Genomic DNA, 24,580 nt, shown 5'->3' on the forward strand with positions numbered 1-24,580 from the left:
CGTGTGGTCAAAAATAGAATCTCTCTTTATTGAACAAAACTGGGGGAGACGTGGAAAAGGAGGTGGGAGAGGGGAAGAGAGAGGGTGGGAGAGGGGAGGGCAACTAAAATGATCAGAGGTTTGGAAGAGGTCCCATATAAAGAGAGGCTAAAGAGACTGGGACTTTTCAGTTTAGAAAAGAGAAGACTGAGGAGGGATAGGATAGAGGTCTATAAAAGCATGAGTGGGGTGGAGAGGGTGCATACAGAAAAGTTCTGCATTAGTTCCCATAATAGAAGGACTAGAGGACACCAAAGGAAAGGAATGGGTAGCAGGCTTCAAACTAGTAACAGAAAGTTGTTCTTCACAAAGTAAAGATTCAACCTGTGGAACTCCTTGCTGCAGGAGGCTGTGAAGGCTAGAACTAGAACAGAGTTTAAAGAGAAGTTAGATCAAGTCATGGAGGTTGGGTCCATGGAGTGCTATTAGCCAGGGAGTAGGAGTGGTGTCCCTACCCAAAGTTTGTGGAAGGCTGGAGAGGGATGGCACGAGACAAATGGCTTGGTCACTGTCTTCGGTCCATCCCCTCCAGGGTCCCTAGGGTTGGCCGCTGTCGGCAGACAGGCTACTGGGCTAGATGGACCTTTGGTCTGACCCAGTGTAAGCTCAGGGCTCAGGGTCGGGGGTCTCAGTGGACCACCTTGATTTTCATGCACACCTGCTCCTGGGTGGCCAGGCTGGCAGCTCTCCTGCCCTAGACGGCCACTTTCCTGTGCCTAGTGCGGAGGTCGTGGATGAGGTCCACGATGTCCGCACTAGACCAGGCGGGTGCCCGCCTCTTGTGGTCCCGGGCAAGCTCCCGGGAGCCGCCAGCCTGGTCCCGGGAAGAGGGGGAGGGCTGGGGGGCATCGGGTGGCTGGCTCGAGTTGTGCTAGGTGCAGGGTCTGCTAGCTGGGTGCTGGCAGGCTTGCACCTGGCACAGGCATCGTAGCCAGCCCGTGCCCCTTTAAGGGCTCCGGGGCCGGGAGGGGGGCAATAGAGTTTCCCTGGTGTTGGCCAAAATGGCCACCAGGGAAAGCTGGGGTGGGCTAGCATCCCACTAGTTCGAATTAAGGGGCTACACACCCCTTAATTCGAACTAGTAATTCCGAACTAGGCTTAGTTCTCATACAATGAGGTTTACTAAGTTCGAACTAGCGGAGTGCTAGTGTAGCGCCTATCAAAGTTAATTCGAACTAACATCCGTTAGTTCGAATTAACTTTGTAGTGTAGACATACCCCTAGGGAGGGGGTGAAATCTCCATCTTAAGAAGTTTTTAAGGCCAGGCTTGAAACAACGTGGCTGGGATGATATAGTTGGGTTTGGTCCTGCTTCAAGCAGACGGCTGGACTAGATAGTCTCACAAGGTCTCTTCCCGCCTTAATCTTCTATGATTCTAAAACATTTCATTTCCCTTTGCTTCTGTTTCTTCTGTAAAAAGGAGATGAAACAGGTTACCCATCTATGGCTAAAGAGTTTTCTATAATCACTAATATTATTTGTCTAGAGTGATGCTTTATATATTAAAGGCTGCTGATTAACTGATTAAATTTTATAAGGTTGTCTCTGTTCTTTTTTATATTACACTGGAAGTCCAATATTCTGAATGCTGCAAGGAAGATAATTACAAAAGTAATACTATTTATTTTTATTATTTCATAGCACTCCAGGTGCCTCTAAAAAACACAAAAATAGTCTCAAATGAAGAGCATGTTATAAAAAGGATAATGTTGTAATGACAAAAAATATATATTTTTAATTTTTCATGATTATTTGGGATCTACATTTTCCTTCTTGTTTCTCAGCTGCAAAAAGTCCAGTGCCCCAGATATCTTGGAAATTTTCTTTTTACCCATCTCCCATTATCTGTCACTTGCCATCTTTCTTTGATCAAAGCCTCTATATAAAGAAATGATGGGAAGTTTTGAGCAAGTATTGGTGCTATTTTGAATTAACAGTAATATTGTTTTAAGCAAACATGGACCTATTTTTAATTTTTCATTAAACTCATGCAAAATGGTTAGTTTTCCATGGTTTCAATGCAAATCCAGGAGCTGATCTGGAATTATTTCATTTCAATGTGATGGGTTGACATCAATACTAAAATAAAATAAAATGTAATAAACTTCTGCAAAAGAGAAACCAAAGAGTTTCATACCATTTATATTATTTTAACACATATGTATGGCACTGCTGATTACAGGGCTACAAGAGCATGGTCCCTCTGTTCTAGATGTTGTACAAACCTTACTTTATTCATCTGTAAAATGCAGGAGTTCTATGTGGATTTTGAAAAATATCAAGTGCCAAGCATTGTTATTAATTAGAACTCAGAATCACCAGCCTCTGGTTTCCCAAATATCTTCCTCTTCCCCTGATTCTCTCTTCACCAAAAAGAAAACCAAATCAAGGGACTCATTAATTTTCTTCATGGGCTTAATGTAATAATTCTAAACAAAATAAAAGTTGAGAGTTAGATCAGAAATACATTTTTCAAAGTTCTCCCTATATGTTAGGGCAAATCCTTTGTTTCCTCTCTGTCATTTTTGCAAATCCACTCTGTCAAGAGCATGAATAGTGCTAGTTATGTAGCAAAGGCAAGATTCCTAACATAACACAAGCAATATAGTCCTAAAATAATAGATTTCACATTATTTAAGGGAAATCACAAAGGACAGTGAGGAGTCTAGAAGATTTAGAACCTTGTTTTCTTATGCACCTTTAAAACCCCAGTATAAATCTTAAATTTATTTACAACAGTATGAACAAATTAATAGAAAAGAAAAAAAAGTTTGCAAAGATGTATCGCATTTCAGGAGCATTACAAACACCTATTTGTGTTATCTTTCAAGCAGGATTTTGCCATTTCAGGTTCGGTACATCATGCCTAGGGTAGATCAGATGGCCTTTTCTAATGAACTGTGTAAGTAGTAAAACAAGGTAAAAATAACCAACTCCTGGACTATTGTTGAAGTCAAGGCACATAATCCAAATAATCAATATGAAGAAAGAATTTATTACATCAATTCCAAAAGGAATAAGAAACCTACAAAAGAAAAACAGAGCCTTTATGTCTAGATGAGAGTAATTTATACAACAGAATAAAATATAAGGAAGCACAACATGTGGCTATAGTAATGACCGTGATAGTCAGAAACTTTCTTTCCCTGTTTTATTTACAAGAAATTGCTTTGACTTGTCAACAATTTCTCACAATTGCATAATAGCAATTTTGTGATTTTTTTTCGGGGGGAGGAAGGGAGGAGAGTTGTTTTAGGGTTTACTAGAAATCACAGATGAATAATTCAAGATATTTCTTTATTTCTTTAGAATGTGTTTGGAAAACAGGAAATTAGTTTTAATTTTTCTTTTGGTGCATGAACAATTCATTGAATGAAACACTGTGGCTGTGTCTACACTGGCATCCCTTCCGAAAAAGGGATGCTAATGTAGCACTTTGGAATAGGCAAATCCGCGGGGGATTTAAATATCCCCCGCGGTATTTGCATTAACATGGCTGCCGCTTTTTTTCCAGCTTGGAGATAAGCCGGAGAAAAGCGCCAGGCTAGATGTGATTCTCTGGAAAATAAAGCCTTTTCCAGAGGATCTCTTATTCCTACTATTCCCGGAACTGCCTTGTGGACTCAGGCCGGAGGGCCTTGGCCCTGCTTAAAGGGCCAGCTATAAACTGCCTTGTGGACTCAGGCTGGAGGGCCTTGGCCCTGCTTAAAGGGCCAGCTATAAACTGCCTTGTGGACTCAGGCTGGAGTGCCGTGGCCTTGTTTAAAGGGCCAGCTATGAACTGCCTTGTGGACTCGGACCAGGGGGCCTTGGACTTAAGAGGGCAGGTGGGAGAGGCCCGCCACAGGTACTTACACAGAAGTTTCTTTTGATGGGAAGTTTATTATTGACTTTTCTCTTATGTACAACATGGAATTATGACACAAAGCAATGAACAAAATATTAATTAAAAACATTGCACTGATGCAATGTTTTTAAATAAAACGTTGCTCATTATTTTGAGAAATGGCAGCCTCTTCCTGATCATTGTTAGTAAAGAGAATATTACTTTTATAAATAAACAAGTACTAGTAGAAAAACCATGTTAATAAATTAAAATGCAACTAGGAAGATGCTTTAATCAAATTCTGGTAAGTGCAGAGAATCCAGGCCAATCTCCACTCAAGTGGGTACATGCATATGAGGCGTACAGATAGTTCGGAATAACTACGTAGTTCGAACTATCTAGCCCGTGCCACGTGTAGCCGCGCGGCACGGGGTTCGAACAAGCCGGCTTTTAAAAATGGCGGAGCCAGCTTTATGCTAATGAAGCCCGGGAAATTCAAATCCTGGGCTTCATTAGCAAGTTCGGTATGCATACATTACCCCCCTAGTTCGAAATAAGGGTAGACATACCCTTAGACACTGAGGCATGGCTTAGGAGGGTAGAACACAGCCACACCCGAGCCCTACACAGCTCTCTCCACGCCCACGCTGGGCCTCTTCATTCTACACAGCTATTTTCAGTCGTGCAATATTCTACAATTTGCCTGCTACTGGAGCATTTCCTCGCAGGCGTGAAAGGCTTTGGCAGCAGGGGAAAATCTCTGGAAGGTCTCTACTATGGAAGCTTTTCCTTGCTGCCTGCCTTCTGCCAGAGTATTTCACTGCCACAGTGTGGATGCAGCCTGCTTTTCACTGCAATATGCAGCTGCACAATCTGTATACACAGTGGCTGTGTCTAGACTGGCAAGTTTTTCCGGAAAATCAGCAGCTTTTCTGGAAAAACTTGCCAGCTGTCTACACTGGCCACTTGAATTTCCGGAAAAGCACTAACGATCTCATGTAAAATCATCAGTGCTTTTCCGGAAAAACTATGCTGCTCCCGTTTGGGCAAAAGTATTTTTCCGAAAGACTTTTGCCCAAAAGGGCCAGTGTAGAAAGCATAGTGCTGTTTTCTGCAAAAAATCCCCGATCGCGAAAATGGCGGTTGGGGATTTTTTGCCGAAAACCGTGTCTAGATTGGCCACGGACGCTTTTCTGAAAAAAGTGCTTTTGCGGAAAATCATCCTGCCAAGCTAGACGTGCTTTTCTGAAAATGCTTTTAACGGAAAACTTTTCCATTAAAAGCATTTTCGGAAATTCATGCCAGTGTAGACGTAGCCAGTAAGTGTAGATTTGGCCTAGAGTGACCCTAAGGCTGCTCTAATTTTTGTCAGGGGATCTGGCCTCTTGATGCTCCCAGGATTTGAAAGGGAGAAGACGACATTTCCCCCATACCTATAGCTTTAGCAAGTGAAACAATGGGTCTAGTCCATATTCTCCTGAGATGAAATTCACCCATGTTGTGATGGCCTACTACAAAGCCAACTGCACCACATTAGCCACACATAAGAATTGATCTTGGAAACCTGAGTTGGAGAAACCAAATAGGGCTATTGGCATTCCTGAGCCATGAAAGTATCTTTGTGCTTGAGATCAGCAGGTAGAGATTTAACTGGGGTAAGTCAGAGGAGAGCCATGGCATCCTCTTAATATATATATATATATATATATAATTCTATGTGTAAGTGACATTTTCAACCGTAAGTATTCACAAATTAAAAACTGTGGAGCTAGTTTTCTTCAAACTTAGACCCCTCACTCCTGAAAAAAAATGTACACAAGGCTTAACTTTATGTATATGAATTGGCCTGGCAGTAGAATTCAAAGGGAATACACCAGTGTGTACATTTAGGCATATGTGCAATTATTTGCAAGATCAGGGCCCTAGCTTTTTTAAATCTCTGTGAGGGCAATAAAGCAAACCATGATTTACTGGAACATATAGGGGAAATATATTCATATCCTCAATGTATAATTGGAAAGTCTATTATGTACTATTTTGAATGAATTTTTCAACAACATTCCCCTTTGTGCTGAAACCACAAATAGAAAATGTCAACTACACAATAATATGCTTGAGAAAATTATTACAAAAGTTATTGGAACACAACCTTGAAATAGCAATAATTTCAAGCGCCATTTGATATGTATACATGATGGCTATTTCTTCTCTGGAAGCTATGTATATGATTCCCCCACTCACATACACACTCATGCTACCGCTCATTGAGCTAATGAGTATAAATAATAGAGTAGCCATGACAGCATGAGCAGAGATGAAGTTTCTCTGGGCCATGTACAAACCTGCCTGAAACAATTGGGTATAATCTTGGCTCCACCAGTATTCTTACCTATGTTCGCTTGAGAAGATCTAGAGTGATGATGTGTACACAATCAGAGGACTCTTTTATAGTACAGACATGGCTTACATCACGCTATGTGGGGTGAGTAATATCTACAGTTAAAATAGCACAATAGTTTTCCATTCCAAGGGGTCATTTTCCTCTCATAATTTGTTATGTAGAGATGCTTGGTTCTCTAAAGATCTCTAAAACTATTTTAAAATATCTGATCACAGAATTAGTTTGGCTATTTATGATTATGGCCAACTTCTGATAAATCAGCTCATTTGATGAGACCCCATAAAACCGTTTTTGCTTTACTTAAATAATTTTAGAGCAGGGAACAAACTTGATAAACTTCAGACTGAAAGACAAGAATGACCTCAGTTAAGCATGAAGTGGTATCAGTGTTCAAAGCAATATCTTATGAAAGTGCACAGTTTCTTAAAAATGAACCTCTGAAAATATTAAACAAAGCTGAAAGAAAAAATGTCAAATCTCTAATGCTAGGTTTGCACTAGCTAAAACATCTTAATCAGTGATGCACAATAATTGCTGCTTTAACAACAGCATTACAGTGTCTGCAGAAATACATTAGTAATTTGCTGTGGGGACTACACTATAGTACAGTAACTGTAATAAAATTATCTTACATACAAAATATACTTTGCAGGATATTTTATTTCAGAAAGTATACCACAGAGCATTCTTACATTTATTGTATTATTTCTAACTTCATCTATTCTGAAATTTATAACCTATCATACATTATGAATTCTGAAATAGCTTAACATTTACTAAGTAATAAGAAAGTAAGCATTATGCACTGTTCTGAACATGAGGCAGCTTAGTCATCCCTGAAAGTTGTTACCGTATGAGTACTGCTCAGCAGCTTTTATGAAATAAGCAAGTGATCTCCACATGACTCCTAGTTAATGCTACTTTTTGTGATGTGGACAACTATCAAATTGACACTAATTAGAAACTTTGAAAGGGACAAGCAATTGAGCTACTTTTAAAATTAGAGCTGGTTATGACTGCCACTTTTATAATGGCCGGTAATGGGACCCACCCTACTCGCTCTTTTTTGCCCCTTATCCTCTCGATTGCTGAATCATCTCCACCTCCATCATCACAGCTGGGCTCCCTCTGCTGGGAGGATGGCATGGGGGCTGTTGCAGCCTGACAAGAACCCTGCCTGCAGGTGGGAGGTGGCCCTAGCTGAGCAGGAGCTGGTGCAAGTTAACGACTCGGCACCTCCCCCACCTCACCCCAATACAGACGCCCCTTGTGAGGAGGCCCAGGGGAGAGTTTCATGACTGACCTTGTCTGAAACTCTCCCTCAGGGCTTCCTGGATGTGCACAACCCCTTGGTGGGCCTGCCGGATGGCAGTGGTGCATGGTTGTTCAAAGGCCCTGGACAACTTCTTCGACTTCTGCTCTCCACCCTGGCAGGAGCATCCCCCCTTGTACTTGCACAGGTAAGTAGGTTGCCTCCACCTGGGGGACGTTCCATTTGCTGAAGTCCACGTGGTGAGGAGACAGAGGAACCTCCTCTTCAAATGGCCGAAGGCGCCCTCCACCACAGTGTGGACCCTGCCATTCCTTCATGGGGTCCAGATGTCCTGTGTAGGGCTTCATCAGCCATGGGAGCAAGGGGTAGGCTGCATCCCCCACTATGCATATCAGCATGTCCATGTCCCCGAACCTAATGTTGCAGTTGGGGAAAAAAGTGCCAGCGTGCAGCTTCTGGAACAGGACGGAGTTCCAAAAGATACAAGTGTTGTGTGCCTTCCCTAACCACCCGATATGAATGTTGGTAAACTGACCTCGGTGGTCCACGAGGGCTTTCAGAACCATAGTGAAGTCCCCTTTGTGGTTGATGTAATCAGAGGCCTGATGGTCAGGGGCTTGGATGGGGATATGGGTCTGCCCTGCAATTGGGGAAGCCCATGGTGGCAAAGCTGGTGACAATGGGGTCCACGTCACCTAGGATGACTATCCTGCATAGCAGGATGGCATTGATGGCCCTCATCACCTGTGAGAGGATACAAATATAGAATCCCAGGGTTGCCAGAGCCCTCGGTAGGGTCCTCAAGCCCGAACCTCAGGCCCAATCCCACCAACTACCCCATTCCCAGCAGGGCTTTGTGAAGGTGGGAGAGTCCACCTCCCCTTCTCTAATGAACCCCATTCCAGTGCTTCACCACCCTCCTGGAACAATAGGAAGAGAGTCATATCTTCATGAGCACGGCCCCAATGGTTGATAGCCTCACACTGAACTGGTTTCAGACAGAGTGGTAGCTGCTCAGCATGGAGAGCTTCCAAAGTGCGATGGTGACCTCCTTCTGGAGGGGAATACGGGAGTCCCATCATTGGAGGGCAGGGATGAGCCCCTGGCACAGTTCCAGGAGGGTGTCCTTCCACATGCTGATGTTCTGAACTCACTGCTGGTCATCCCATGACTCCATGATGATCCATTCCCACCAGTCAGAACTGGTGTCCTGGTGGCAGAAGTGGCAGAGCATGGTGTGCAAGGAAGGGTGAGAGTGGCTGTGCTGCATGAGCAATACATGGAGAGAGGTGTGGGTGTGCCTTGCAGGGAGCTGCAGGTTCTGTTCCTACAGTGCCAGATGGGATACATGCAGTAACTGCACCAAGAGGTGCGGCAGCAGGACTAAGTGCTGGCAAGTGCTTTTCAGCATGTCTGGCTCCATTGCTGGAGTGCTGTGGTGTCCACAAGTTCAACCAGAACCAACAGTGAGAGGAGTTTGTTGTCTCTCGAGGAAGTAGGCAAAGATGAAGAGCCTGAGACACTACCTTAGAAGGCAGACCCTTTAAGAACAAGCCTCAGCTAGCCTCAGGCTGCAGCTCCAGGATTTGACTGATGCCCTGCCTGGAGTATTTCAGGGGGCTTTAAATGTGATTCAGGCTCCAATCAGTGTGGACACGCTATTTCAATATAGCTCTGTGCTATTTTGATAGCGATTTGTAATGTGGAGGCGTTATTTTGAAATAGCTATTTCGGGAGTTATTATCCCTAAATAGCTTATTTCTAAATAAGCATGTAGAGTAGATCAGTGGCCAGGGGCTATCAAAAAAAACCAACAACATTGCCTGGCATGTATGGTAGACTATGTCAATCGTTATTATGTTGTCTTATAATGAAACTAATAGAACACAAGGGTACTTGTGAAACTCCTTGGGGTCTTATATAGACAAGCCATCTTCCATAGAGAACAATGAGGAAAACAGATTATCATCTGTTGAAATGGAGCCTTTCTATAAGCAAAATGGTCAGCTAGCTAGTTCTTATTTGTTCCCTAGCCTAGGCGCTTCCTGACCCCGTTGACTCTCTTAGCTGGGAAAAAAGGGAAAAAATTAAAAAATAAAACTTCCTCAACCATTTCCCTGATTTGATATTCCTGCTGCCCAGAAACCATAGTTCAGCCTTTCCTGGCTTACCCTAATGTGGATTATGTGTAGATAATAATAATAATAATAATAATAATAATAATAATAATAATAATAATAATAATAATATAGATGGTGACAAATTCTTTATAAAACTTTGTATTCCTCCTAATGCATCTGGAGTGCTATAAGATGCTTTACATTGGCAAGCCCCCAAAAAGAAAATAAATCTGAACATTGTAGGTCAATCCATTTTGGAAATAGGATGAGCCAAAACCCAGGATTTTTTTTTCAAATAGAAGTATTTAAGCACCATATTGTAGAATAGATTTCCATCAGCTGTAAACAGATTTATCGCCATTATCTTCAGTGGGAATACATTAATTTACACTTGTTGAGAACCTGTTCCCATCATTTTAAAAATCCTTTTGCATTTTTTCTAATCTTCCTAAAACAAGTATATCCAGAAGTGAAAAAAATAGTTTATAATGGAAACTAGTTTCAACCCTAACTATAAAGTCTGACACTACCTATGATATTGAGACACATCTTTGAGTTCTACAATATTACATATACTGTAATATATAATGACTTAGCCTTAAAAACTTTAACTTACACCATATAAGTAAGGATTTTCAAGTCTGGGTCTGTAAGAAAACTACAATGTTTTATTGATGAAAATATTATCATAGATATAACAGGTCTGAGAATAATCACACTCTCATCACCACTTGGTACAAAAAGACTCTGCCTTAGGCAGATTCATGTTATTTAACTCAACACATCCATTATCTATGAACAGGAGTTTGATCTCAGGATTGGTGAATGAAATATACAGCATTTACACTACTCTGACTCAAGAATGAATCTCTTATCATGCATCTTACTTACTGCCAGACATCCCTTCTGGTCAATAAAAATGCACTACAAATTTATCAAAATACCAGTTGGTAAACAAAAAAAAAAAATGAAACTCAAAACACTGATACAATTATTCGGCTTTTACATAAAAATTTGAAAACAAATGCAATGAGTTCTGAAAACACCAGGAAAAACTTGCATTCAAAAGCTTTGGGAAACCATTAATAAATATTGCTATCCGCTGAAAAATCCTGTTTAATTAAAAATGCATAAAATGTAATTTACAATAGTACATCACCGACAGCAACAATTCACTTTGCAATAGTGATGCTGAACACATTATATCAGAGATTAAAGGTGAAATAATGTCAACTGTAACCAAAATAGACACGTCTACACAGCAGAGCTAAAGTCAGATTAAGCTATGCAACTTCAGCTACGTCAATGCGTAGCTGAATTTGAAATAGCTTATTTTGGCTTTTGGCACTATCTACAGAGCAGGAAGTTGAAGGAAGAACACTCTTCCTTTGACTTACTTTACTCCTCATGAAATGAGGGTTACCATGAGCCAGAGTAAGCAGTCCTCTAACTTGACATTATTTCAAAATAAAGGCTTGTTGTGTAGACATGATTTAATTATATGTTTAAAAATGTGTCTATTCTAGGCTATGTGTTTTTCAATACATACTGAAAATGAATTAAATTATTATAGATGGGTGCCTAAAGTTAGGTGCCGAAATAAATATTTAGACTCCCAGATAAGTGGCCTGAGTTTTAAGGATGCTGTGGCCTTTCTCTTCCCATTACATTCTGCAAGCACTCAGCACTGCTAATGATCAGACTGTTTATTGATGTACTTAAATATGGAATTAAATATTTGATTCTCTATTTTGATGCACAGAGAGATAGGGACTGCTCAGAGTGGGTTGCGGCTCTTTGATTCAGAGTCACCCAGGTTAGGACACCACAAGGACACAACTTTCTCCTCCTCTGTTGAACGATGGTTCTTTGATGCCCAACAAGTACCCAGAACAATAGAAAAAAAACACCTTAAAAAACAACAAATAGTCTGGTAGCAATTTAAAGACTAACAAAACATGTAGATAATCTTTAAAGTGCTACCAGACTATTTGTTGTTTATTAAGTTTTTCCTTTTACAGACTAACTCGGTTACCCCTCTGAAGCTCTAGAACAATATGTACTTTATTCTACACAATTCAAGGGCATCTTTTTCTAAGGCCTTAATCCAACACCCACTGATGCTAAAGGAAAGACTGTCATTTACTTCAATGTGCTTTGGATCAAACCACTAAGGTTATGTCTATAAGGCCGTGTCTACACTACAGCCCTCTGTCGGCAGAGGGATGTAAATAAAGCACATCGAAAGTGCAAATGAAGCAGGGATTTAAATATTTGCATAATCATGTTCTGCTGCTGTTCCAAACAAGTGCCATTTCGAAACTGAAACCACGGTTTAGATACGGTTCTGCTGACAGCGGGTGATTTTTGAACAGATCCTGTACTCCTCAAAAAACGAGGCGTACAGGATCTGTTGAAAAATCACCCCGCTGTCGGCAAAGCCACGTCTAAACTGGGTTCCAGTTTCAAAATGGCACTTGTTTGAAACAGCGGCAGAACATGATTATGCAAATGAAACGTGGGATATTTAAATCCCCGCTTCATTTGCATTTTCGATGTGCTTTATTTACATCCCTCTGCTGACAGAGAGGAGTAGTGTAGACCTAGCCCAAGGTTCCCTCCAAGGTACGTGCCTGTGTGCTTGCGCAGCAGTTTTCCGAGCACCACTCAGAAGTTCAAAGTTCCCGTGTAGGCAGGGAGGTCAGCTGATTGATAGGGGAGGGACATCTCACTAAGGAAGCACCTAAACAGAGCTAGCTGACTGCTTGAATTGAGGAGTTCAAAGAGCTGGTAAAAAGGGAGATAAGGAGACAATTAATGGCTGGGGGGATGGGGAGTGACTGAGCAAATAAGAGTAAGTAACTGGCTGATGAGGAGTCAGAGAGGAGGGGAGTTTAGAGCATCCCTCTTCAGGAGGAGAAAGAGAGGAAGAAATTCAACACTCTCAAGCCTCCTCAGGGACTGATTGCATAGAGTAGGTGGGGGAAAGAGTCTGTGCAGTGAAGTAGAGGCAGAGGGCAGTTTGTTTGGGGTATCTGACTCTCTGCAGTGCTTTCTGTCTGACTGGGTTGAGGGAAGGGAAGTATATGTGTGCCAGGATATTTGCATGATTGCATTTCAGACAAAGTTTGCATAGTTAGTAATGGCTTAAGATAAGAAAAAGATTTTTTAACAGAATGTTTTTGGAGTGTTGCAGAAATCTAAAACTCTGAACTTAATGATTTTTAAAAAATCTGTGGCTACGTCTGCACTGCGGGTATTTTTCCGGCAGGAGATATGCAAATGAAGTGCTCATTGCATATCTCGTGCTCTCACTTGCATATCCTCTTCTGATCCTTTTTGTGGAAGAGGTTTTGCCATTAAAAAGCTTTGTGTAGACAGGGCCATTTGTCGGGAAAAAACCTTTTGCGCAAGATCCCTTATTCCTCCAAAAATGAGGGTTACAGGGTCTTTTTAACGGCAAAACCTCTTTCACAAAAAGGATCAAAAGAGGATATGCAAATGAGAGTGCAAGATATGTAAATGAGTGCTTTATTTGAATATCTTCTGCTGAAAAAAACCCACAGTATAGACGTAGCCTCTGTTACTAATTAATACATGGTATAGTGTATTGCATTAAGGCCAGTTCTTTGCTATTTGGTAGAATTCGGCTCTTATGAGTCAGAATTAGCAAGTACTGGCTAGAACTGTTAGAAAGGTTGATACATGTACTCTCCAAGGATAGTGTAATTTTTCTTTTTATTTGATTTCATATTAAGTATTGTATTCATTGCTCCTTGTTAAATATCCCTTTTAATATATTTTCTTCCACACATCTGGACTGCTTAAAATTATGTGTGTGTGTTTTGTTTGTATGGGAGTGCACATCCATATACACACTACTTCAAGATTGGTGGTGCACATAAGAAATGTCAACCTGCCCCAAAGAAAACTTAACCAACCCAAGGACAGAAAATGTTAGAGGGAACACTGTATGTCTACACAGCATTGTAGACCAAGCTGGAGTCAATCTCCTGGCCTGGGTCAACAGACTAAGGATAATGAGGTTCACATTAGTACTCTAAACATCTCTGTTTAGAGACAGTGTTTTGTGGCTCAAGCTGAAATTGAGGCTCCAAAGCATGGGGAAGGGGTGGGCTTCAGTGAATTTTCATGGAGCTCAAGTGCCAATCTGAGCCACAATTTCAAAGCATTATCTAAACAGCTGTGCTTAGGCCACTAGTGTGAACCTCCCTAGCCCAAGTATGTTGACCAGGGCTAGGAGGTTTGCTCCAAAATGCTGTATAGACATACCCCTAATCTCTTCTTTTCATAAAGTTGTTAGACAATTCCTCCAACCCAAGCGGTTATGAATTACCTGTTTTTCACTCTTGTAATTTCCTGTCAACATCTTCTCTCACATCTTTGTGTTGTAAAGTTTTACAGTATAACCTCATTTTGAAACCACTTTGCAATGTGAGAGTGTATTGTGAGATATGTTTTGTGTGATCAATAGTAAAATAACTTGTTTGTGAAATAATAGTTATTCATTGTTGTATGAGAGGGTTGTGTACTGGTAGTTTTCATCTTCCAGAAAATATGCACACAATCTAAATTTTATTATATTTGTAGTCTTTTTGAAGGTAAAATCAGAAACTAATCATGTCCACATGGATTGTTTATTTCAGGCGAGTTTGCTAATGGTTAAAAAAAGGATGTGAGAAAGATGGAATTGTCAAAGCAAATCTGTCTGCTCTGAGAAAAGTAAGCAGTAAAGCTGAATAGGTATATGCTTACCTTGAATTTGCATGCAAGTGTCTCCTAGAATCACTATGAATTATTCAAACCTCGAGTCATCCATTACAAATGCACTGTATATCACATTGTCGTTAAGCTGCATAATGAAAGACAAAGCCATGTAACTGACTCTCCACTTATTTGGATGGCAAGAGTGAAAGTGCGTGTATTAAAATTACAAGGGAAACTATGCTTTATACCCCCTTTTAGTTCCTTGAGTGCACCTCTCTCTGGTGACAGGTTCTGTAACATACATTCCTCCTGAGGTGGAAGCACACAGTCCCACCACTCCTAGGGTACGTCTAGACTACCGCGTTTTGTCGACGGAAGTTTTGTCGACAGATACTGTCGACAAAACTTCCGTCAACAATTTGCGTCAAGACACATGGAGTTCTGTCGACAAAGCAAGCCGCTTTGTCGACAGAACTCCATAGTCTGGACGCAGTGTTACAGGCAATAACACCTTCTGTCGACAGAGTTCTGTCGACAGAAAGTGTTATGCCTCGTAAAATGAGGTATACCAGCGTCGACAAAACCGCGGAGTTCTGTCGACGTTATGTCGACAGAACTCCGCGGTAGTGTAGACGCTAGTATTGTTTTGTCGACAAAAGTCCACTTTTGTTGACAAAAGTAGGTAGTCTAGACACACCCTTAGACTAGATCTCTATGTTTCAACTCCCCCACCACCTCATTTTCCAATGACAAAATGTAAGACCAAACTGTATCCAGAACCAGAACAAAAATTTCCAATAGAAACCTCTGACCAGCAGTAGATCTAAGTGGCTCAAAAGAGATGCTTCCAAAGCAAACCTTTTATTCATTAAAAGGTACATAACAAGCATAGGAAAGGGTTAAAGTACAAACATCTATACATATTTGGGCTCACCTAAACATTATACTTCTCCTGCAAGTTTTAGTAAACCCCACTCAGCCCAGCTATCTCCATTTCTGAGTTGGGAGAACCTGACTGCTCCTGCACTACCTTAGCATTTCTCTGTCTTAATCTCACCTCCAGCAACTGTTGCTCACCTCCCTCTCCTTCATGTTTAGGCAGGAGTCTTTAATGGATTAGTGTCCCTCTGGTCCTAGGTTTTGGCTTCAGAAAAATAAAATCTGTTAGTCTAGTCAGACATATGAGCATTTCCCAGTTAAGAGCTCTCCCATGACTGTTTACAGATTCCAGGCCAGAAGGGACAATTGTGGTCACCGTTTAGTTTCCTGCTTTTCTTCTCCTTAGTAGCCTAAGCAAAGTAATTCTTAAAAAGATAATAGAGGTCTCCCTCATTTGCCATAGCATGCACGGAGTCTGTGAAAGAGTGAAAATGTTATGTCTTTAATCACTAGCAGCCTCCTTCATGTGACAGACCTTAATACCTGAGATGAGTGGGGAAAAAAGAATACTGCATAGATGTTTTTAAACACCCAGTCTCAAAAAGGTCGTTGAGGCAGAGATTTTCAAAGGAGCTGAAGGGAGCTGAGAACCAATTTCCCTGGAAATTCAATAGGCTTTAAGCATGTATTTTGCTGTATTTCTTCGTGCAGGATCAGGGTAAAGGACACAAGAAGCCTTCCCCACATACTAGACAAGCACAGCTATAGCGTTAGTGTTCAGGAAATGCAAAGGCTGTTCAGGGCAGTTACCACTGCTAGTGATAGCCTAACTGAAGGAGACAGTAAGGGCAAAGAGCCATATCTGAACAGTACACTTCAACAGCATAATCTGTGTCTTTAAAAGACAAGGCTGAAACCAATTAAGGTCAAATGCCTATTGAATAAGCTGAGTAAAGCCACTTGAGGAGATGTGTAAAGCTGTGTATTTGGGAAAACAAAGCCAAGTGACAGAGAAATTGTGGCACACCAATACTGTGTGGAAGAACTATGAATATCACATTGATGTTCATACGGGAAAGTAAGGACTGTAGAACAAGGTTCAGCATTTTGGAAGCCAGACAATAAGTGTCTGCCAATGTAAAAGCGTGACAGCTTATTCTAGTTATTTCGTTCACAGGGAACCAAAAGGTATTGGTTGAGGCAATTTTTCAAAAGCATATAAGTGATTTAGGAGGCTAAATTCAATTGAAAGCTTTGGGACTTAAGATCCTAAGTCATGTAGGCACTTTCGAATATTTTATATGTAGAATGATTAAACTGTGTTTTTGAGAGGACATAAATATTATTAAGGTGACATTAGTATAATGAACTAAAGACCATTTATATGTAGTTGTTCCTCAACATGACTATATACACAGTATCAGGTTATCTCTTAATCTACCTACTCACAAGAAATAAGCAACCCTTGTTAGTAAGAGACACCATTACCAGTTTCAGGTCCATTGAGTGTTGGTGGACATAACTGATCTATTCTAACCTCTGGTTGTTTTTTCAGGCACATAATGTTATTGAAGTTCATTTGTTCCCCTTTAAGAGGCCTGTGGTTAATATGTTCTATACACTCACTCCGTAATGAGACATACCTTGAGCTGCATGCATATAGTAGTTCTCTCTTTCTCTCTGTGTTCTCAGGCCATCATCAGTGATACCTGCTGACTCAATGAAACTGGACTTACATTCAAGTTGATTGGACTTGCATATCTATAAATATGTGTTAATTAATTAATTAATGCTTGTAAGACATAAAAGTTTATAAAAAACCTCGACAGTAATTTTCAGCTTAAAACCTAAAAAAACTATACAATTTAAGCTAAACCTCCTATTCCTGTTAAATTAATATTAACGTGAGTAGCCATCTAACTTCTTGTCAAATCCCTAAACCCGAAAATGACTAAACTAATATATATAATATATTATAATATATAATATTAGTTATATAAGCACTGTGATTTCTAATAAACACTTATTCAATTAATAAAATACGTATACTACAATTCTTACAAATCTGCCTAATGTATAGTACCATATATTATTTTAATACAATACTATCTATATCAATAGCTATATACTACAATTCTTACAAATCACTCTCTCTCTCTCTATGTATCTCTCTCTATATATACACACTACTATTCTTACAAATCTGCCTACTAACTTATAGAACCATATTAATTATTAATTATTATTATTATATAACATACTATATTTATAATGTATTAAAATAATATATGGTACTATAAGATAGGCAGATTTGTAAGAATTGTAGTGTACCTATTTCATTAATTGAATAAGTGTTTATTAGAAATCACAGTGTAGGCTGTAATCAGTGGATACTACTAGATGCTTCAGGTGCCAAAATAGGGATTTAGGAACTTAAGAGACAAACTAGAATGTAAGTTCTACAGGAAAGCTGAGGGCAATGGAATGTTATGAGTTAATCAAATCCAGAACAGATTGTGCTTTTCTCCCTTTTTTTGAAAAACTATCAAATTCCATTCCATGGATTGCTAGCATGGCTGTCAGCAGTTTCACATTTAGTAGAAAAGATGTCTGCTCTCACCTAAGCTATCCATCTGAATGTGTGCTGTACACATCTGTTTCAAAAATGATGCTGCAGATAGGAGGCATTAAGAATGACTCCACAACATAATTACAGCTTCTCTGGGTATAATGTTTCTTCACAGAGACCAACAAAATCAGTATTTCTCATTGTACGTAGAATTTCCCTACCCCCCTCTTATTTTATTTATTTGTTTATTTGCAAGCAGAAACCTGTGAGATATTTATGATTCTGAGGATGCATTTTAGCTTATAGGCCAGATTCCGATCTCAGTGATCTGTTCCATAGACTGTAGCCGCTGGAGTGTGATGTAGTTTCATGGACATGGCAAGCTTGGCATTCCACTCAGCAGAGGGCACTGGTACCATACTTACACTCACGGAGGACAGGTTAGTAAACAGATTGAGCAGAGTAGATGAGGGAGCTGCTTGGGATAATTCTTCCCACAATATACAAATGACCTATATTTATAAAACTTATACTCAGTTTCTATCCCATATTTGCATATTGTATTCCATCTAAAATAAAATATATATTGTACTTTATAGAGAGATATAGTGAACCATAGAGAATAGTACAAAGGATGAGTGTGTGTGTGAGCAGGGGAGGGGGAGAATAAGCTAATACAAGATAGCAGTTTTTCAGTCTAATCGAGACTTCTTGTGGAATAAAGTGCAACATGACTGAAGGCATCCCTGTCCCGGCTTAAATTACTGATAGCAAAAAAGAAACTATTATCAACATTATTCCTGTAGACCCTCTGTTAATTGCTCCCTCAAAACTTTGATTGACATTAATGAGACTTTTGCATGCATGAAGATTGTATAAGGAATGTAGGTTCTAACCCATTTCAAGTCAGATTTCATGAATGGGACATATTTTGTCAAAAAATACAAAAATAAAGTCATTTCCTCTGTCTCGATAATATTCCAAACACGAATGACTAAGCCATGAGTGAGCAGGTGGTGTCTGATTTTTTTTACCAGACACAAACAATGAAAGAAGCACTTGCAAAGGGCATTTCACATTTCGACTAACCAAACTTTTCAACTAAATTGTTCTAATTTATTTCTAATAACCCACCATCCCTCTGTAGAAGCAGCTGGAAGTATTCTGTAGAGATCTATATCTATATTAATACTGATATAGATATTGGTATAGATATACAAAGGGGGAGAGAGAGAGGGAGAGAGAGAGTGAAAATGTTTATAAAATGCATATTACAAATAACTGCAGGCAGACTGCAACATTCATACTCATTCTGAGTATCAGCTTACTCCCTACACAACACCTGTGGCTTCCTGAACTGAACAGAACTTTATTGTATGAGAAATGTTATCAGAATCTGGAGTGCATGATCAGCAGGTTTGCAATGTGCATGTATAAATGTTGGCTCTAATCTTTAAGATTTGCATTTTTAGAAGAGTCAAAAGGAGTTGGGTTTTCAGTCACTGGAAGCTGAATATCAAACTTTCTTAGTCTCCCTTGAAAATCCAAACCATCATCTAGTATGAGAGTGATTCCCACAAGGAGTACAGCTCTGCAAATCTGTGGATATCCACTTTATATCCAGAGGTATCCACATCTGTGGATGTAGATGCAGATTTCCGCAGCTCATTTTTGCAGATGCAGATTCAGGTGCAGATATCAGTCTATAACCACACAGGGCTCTATGGATAAGGTTGCAAGACTAGGTCAACGGTGGAGAAAAATTCTCTCTCCATACAGGTTACTTGGTACTGAAACACAAGGTATATAATTCTTCTCCCACTGAAATCAATTGCAATCCCTTCATTAATTTTACTACATGCCAAGCCAACCCAAAGTTCATGAAAGTGATGGAAGGTGAAGGTTTGCAAGAAGAGATTTTGGAAAGAAAAGTAAAAGGTCATTCATCGTCGCTACTGTCTTGTTATGAAATACTGCATGGATGCTCATGAATTGAATAGAATGTTGAAATAATTTTGAAAATTCTGTAAGACTTCAGTTTTTACTGCTGGGTCATGTAACTAGTTCCAGTAAAGGATTGGGTCCATAATTTTCACAGAAATACAGTACTGTTCTCATTTTTTGGCTCAATCCTAAAAAATCCGCTATACTTACTAAACATAGCTTCTGCCACTGTAAGCTCTGAGCACTTTACCAACAATGAATTTATCCTCATAAGAACCCTGTGAACTATGAAAGTATTGTTATCTATGTTCTGCTTATGAGGATCTAAGATGCAAAAATATTAATGTACCCACAATCACAGGAAATCTATGACAGAGCTGGAATCTTAACTCAAACGTTCCAGAGTCTTAACCTGGAAAGTTAACCACAAGATTATTTTCCCTTAATTTCTACTGACTTCGTATTGATCAGGAGATTATTGTTTAGCTGACATTCTTAAAAGATAAGTTTAGTGGTTAGCTTCATGAGGTACTTTCTTTTGCTCCATTGCTCCAGCTATCTGAGCCTTTAGGTATCATCTCTGAAGCCATGGATGTGGAGTACCTAGACTTTAGTAAAGCATTTGATATAGTCTTGCATGACCTTCTTATCAATAAACTAGGGAAATACAATCTAGATGGGGCTACTATAAGGTTGGTGCATAACTGGTTGGATAACAATTCTCAAAGAGTGGTTACTAATGGTTCACAGTCATACTTGAAGGGTATAACAAGTGGGTTTCTGAAGGGGTCTGTTTTGGGATGGTTCTGTTCAATATCTTAATCAATGATTTAGATGATGGCATAGAGAGTACGCTTATTAAGTTTGCAGATGATACCAAGCTGGGAGGGGTTGCAAGTGTTTGAAGGATAGGACCATAATTCAAAATGAACTGGATAAGCTAGATAAATGGGCTGAGGTAACTAGGATGAAGTTTAATAAGGACAAATGCAAAGTACTCCACTTAGGAAGGAACAATCAATTTCACACATACAGAATGGGAAGCAATTATCTAGCAAGGAGTACTGCAAAAAGGGATCCAGGGGTCATAGTGGACCAAAAGCTGAATATGAGTCAACAGTGTGATGCTGTTGCAAAAAAAGCAAACATGATTCTGGGATGCATTAACAGGAGTATTATGAGCAAGGCACGAGAAGTCATTCTTCTGCTCAACTCTGCAGTGATTAGGCCTCAGCTGAAGAATTGTATCAAGTTCTGGGCACCGCATTTCGAGAAAGATATGGAGAAATTGGAGAAGGTCCAGAAAAGAGCAACAAAAATGATTAAACATGACCTATGAAGGAAGACTGAAAGAATTAGGCTTGTTTAGTTTGGAAAGGAGAAGGCCGAGAGGGGACATGATAGCCGTTTTCAGGTATTTAAAAGAGTGTTACAAGGAGTAGGGAGAAAAATTGTTCTCCTTGGCCTCTGATGATAGGACAAGAAGCAATGGGCTTAAACTGCAGCAAGGAAGATTTCATATGGACATTAGGAAAAAACTTCCTAACTGTCAAGGTGGATAAACACTAGAATAAATTGCCTATGGAGGTTGTGGAATCTCCATCACTGAGGATATTTAAGAGCAGGTTGAATAGACATAGATCAGGGATCAGCTAGATAGTGCCTGGACCTGCCATGAGGACTCAATGACCTCTCAGGGTCCCCTCCAGTTTCTATGATTCTATAGGCTGCTTTCTAAACTTTAATTCAACCAGTTCGTCTTCTGTTAGAGGCAGTGTGCCTCATTTACACTAGATGTTTCAAATTTGTTAGTTAGCAGATTAGCTTACATATTTGTAACACTAGGAGTCTCTTGATGCCAGCTGGCAGAGGGCCCACCATGCTATAACTCATCCTAGGCCTGTCACATTCACAACCATAAAACATTGTTGTCATAATATGTATCTCAAATGTATTATGTAAGATATCTTATGTAAACCAGCGATACACTGATTCCTGAAGTCGTTGTGTGACATGGTTGGATTGAGTAGAAAATGTTACATGTGTCTGCTAAAAATATGTTCTTAAAATGTGTTTGGAAGGCAAAGCTTAAACCCATGCTGTCCTAGACAAAGGAATGTTGATCTTCCTGTGTGACCAATTGGGTTAAATGAAAATACAATGAGGCTGTGTCTACACTGGCGTGATCTTGTGCAAAAGCAGCCGCTCTTGTGCAAAAACTTGCTGCCTGTCTACACTGGCTGCGTGTTCTTGTGCAAGTAAACTGATGTTCTAATGTCTGAAATCAGGGCTTCTTGCACCAGAACTCTGACACTCCCACTCAGGAATAAGCCCTTTTGCGCAACTGTTCTTGCGCAAGAGGCCAGTGTAAATAGGCAACATGAATTTCTTGCGCAAGAGAGCGTCTACGCTGGCAAAGATGCTCTTGCGCAAAAGCACATGCCAGTGTAGATGCTCTCTTGAGCAACTACTTTAACGCAAGAACTCGTGCATTAAAGAGTTTTTGCGTAAGATCACGCCAGTGTAAACGCAGCCTGACAGTAAATTTACATGCAAGGGAAACAAGAGCTGGAGGGAAGACAGTTTAGTGATCATGCCTGGGGGACAGAATCTGCATCCAGGAAATCTGCCTTTCTCTTGAGGCAGAGACCAAAGACTTTTGATTACATAAATGGAGAAAAAAAAAAGACAATTTTCTAACATCATAAGATATACCGTCTAGAATCCTGTGTAAGTTGGACCCTCTAGCTGAGGTATCTGGGGATGCTGGTAACTTGATCTGTGCATGAAAAGCTGCCTAGGCACTGTAATATGCTAAAAATAAGTTTTAGCCACTAGAAATTGTTTTATTTTGTTTTGTTTGTAATCATACCTGCCTCTCTTTCTCGTGCTTACTACCTATGCTCTTTGTTAATAAACCTGTTGTTGATTTATTATAAAACTGTCTTAGTGTTCTGTATTAACGTGAACTACGCGTGTTTGGCTAAACTAACAAACTGCTGTGTGTGCTGCTTTTTGAAAGCAGCAAACAATTTCTGTGAGTGTCCAGGGAGAGGGACTGGATACTGCAGGGGGAAATCTCTAGAGGAGCAGGGTTTCACTGACTGTTACATGCAAGGCAAGGTTTACATTGGCAGGGTCTCAAAGAGCTTGCTGGCAAGGCAGACAAGCTGATGTATCAGGGAGCTGTTACACAGAAGCAGAGGTGTGACACAGTGACTTATAGTTTGGGATGTCCTGAGAGCAGAATGTCACAGGTCTAAAATCTCATCTTTAAACTCTAGCCAATACAAAGTCTAAGTGAGCATTAGGCAAAGATGGAATAATAGCAATATCAAAAGTAAAACTTTTACAATACTTGGTGGAATAATGAATTATTCCTACAACTTAAATGCCTCTGAAAAGACTAGGATTTTGGAATATTTCTCTAGCCTTATCAAATCTAATGTATTTATTTTCTCCTCACTGCTGTACCAAATATAAAAATGGAAGTCTTTTCCATGTAAATGCATCAATGAGAATTACACAGTAGCATTTATTGAAGTATATCAAAATTCTTATGAGTGATCTGAAGCATCCACTGTGACTAAGTAGAGACAGCTTATTTAAATTTTTCAATACATGAAAAAGAGACCAATAACCACCATTGCTAGTATCTTCAGATAACCATTTCTGTTGTGTAATGAAGAACAAATTCCAGATGGAGGAAAAGTATAAAGTGAGCTGAATTTCCAAGGTTTACCTTTCACGTGTACCTTTTTTGATTATTAAAAATATCTCATGAGTACTGTCTTAGGCTTTTTTAAACTTGCTGCTCTTGCTTTATATTACTTTCTCTGCTAGAAAGGATTCTGCATTTGAAAACATATGAATGAGGGAAATCTATAAACTGACATAGAAAACAAAAACCTCATAGCTCCATTAATGATCTGTATGTTCAACAACACATGTAATAAAATTTCTATTCTACCAAGATTGCATAACAGTTTGGACCTCCCTGGTCCGGCATTTAACCAGTCACGAATGAGAGAGTTTGCCAGACTGGGGAGTTCTCCTGCCACCAGTCCCCAAGCTCATAACCCACTGCAGTCAGGCTGCCCCAGCAGGCAACCCTGTCTTGCGCTCCCTCTGCAACCTGGCTGGGCTGCTTGTCCAGTTACTGCTGACTCCCTGGCCAGCACAGGCTCCAGATTCTGCCATGGGGCTGCAGTCCTATGCAGCCAGGAGCAGCCATGGGGCTGGGACTCATGCCCCATGCAATCAGTAGTAGCTATAAAGCTGGGGCTCCGCTCCCGAGTGTCCCCAGTCCCCAACCTGGCCGCTGGCTCTGTGCTGGGAGAAGCTGTGGGATTTTAATCCCGCACTCCTGGGGGTTGCTGTGGGGACTCTGGCCTCAGCCCTGCACTCCCAGGGCCTGCTGGAGGCTGCTGCAGTGCACCATCCTAGTCCTGTGCTGCCCTTGGCTGGGCTGTCAACCTGATGCCCCACCCAGCTGGCCCTTCTGCCCTTAGGCTCCTGGACCAGTTAGGCTCCTGGACTTTCTGGTCCAGGAGCATCTGTGGTCTAGCCTGACCATGGGTGTTGCCAGACTAGAGGGTGCCAGACTAGATGGTACAACCTGTAGTAGAAAGTACTTGGGAAGTAAAAGCACAAGTACTTTGCATAGCGAGGGACAATATTTAGTGAGATAAATATACAATTTTATAAGGAAATCTTGAGATACCAATGCAAGGAATGCAGCAGGGATGTTCTACAGAATTATCAAGAGCACAATTAAAAGGTACTTAATAAAATCTAAGG

The sequence above is a fragment of the Pelodiscus sinensis genome, chromosome 2 (assembly GCF_052426305.1).
Source record: "Pelodiscus sinensis isolate ZL-2025 chromosome 2, ASM5242630v1, whole genome shotgun sequence".
Lineage (NCBI taxonomy): Eukaryota > Metazoa > Chordata > Testudines > Trionychidae > Pelodiscus > Pelodiscus sinensis.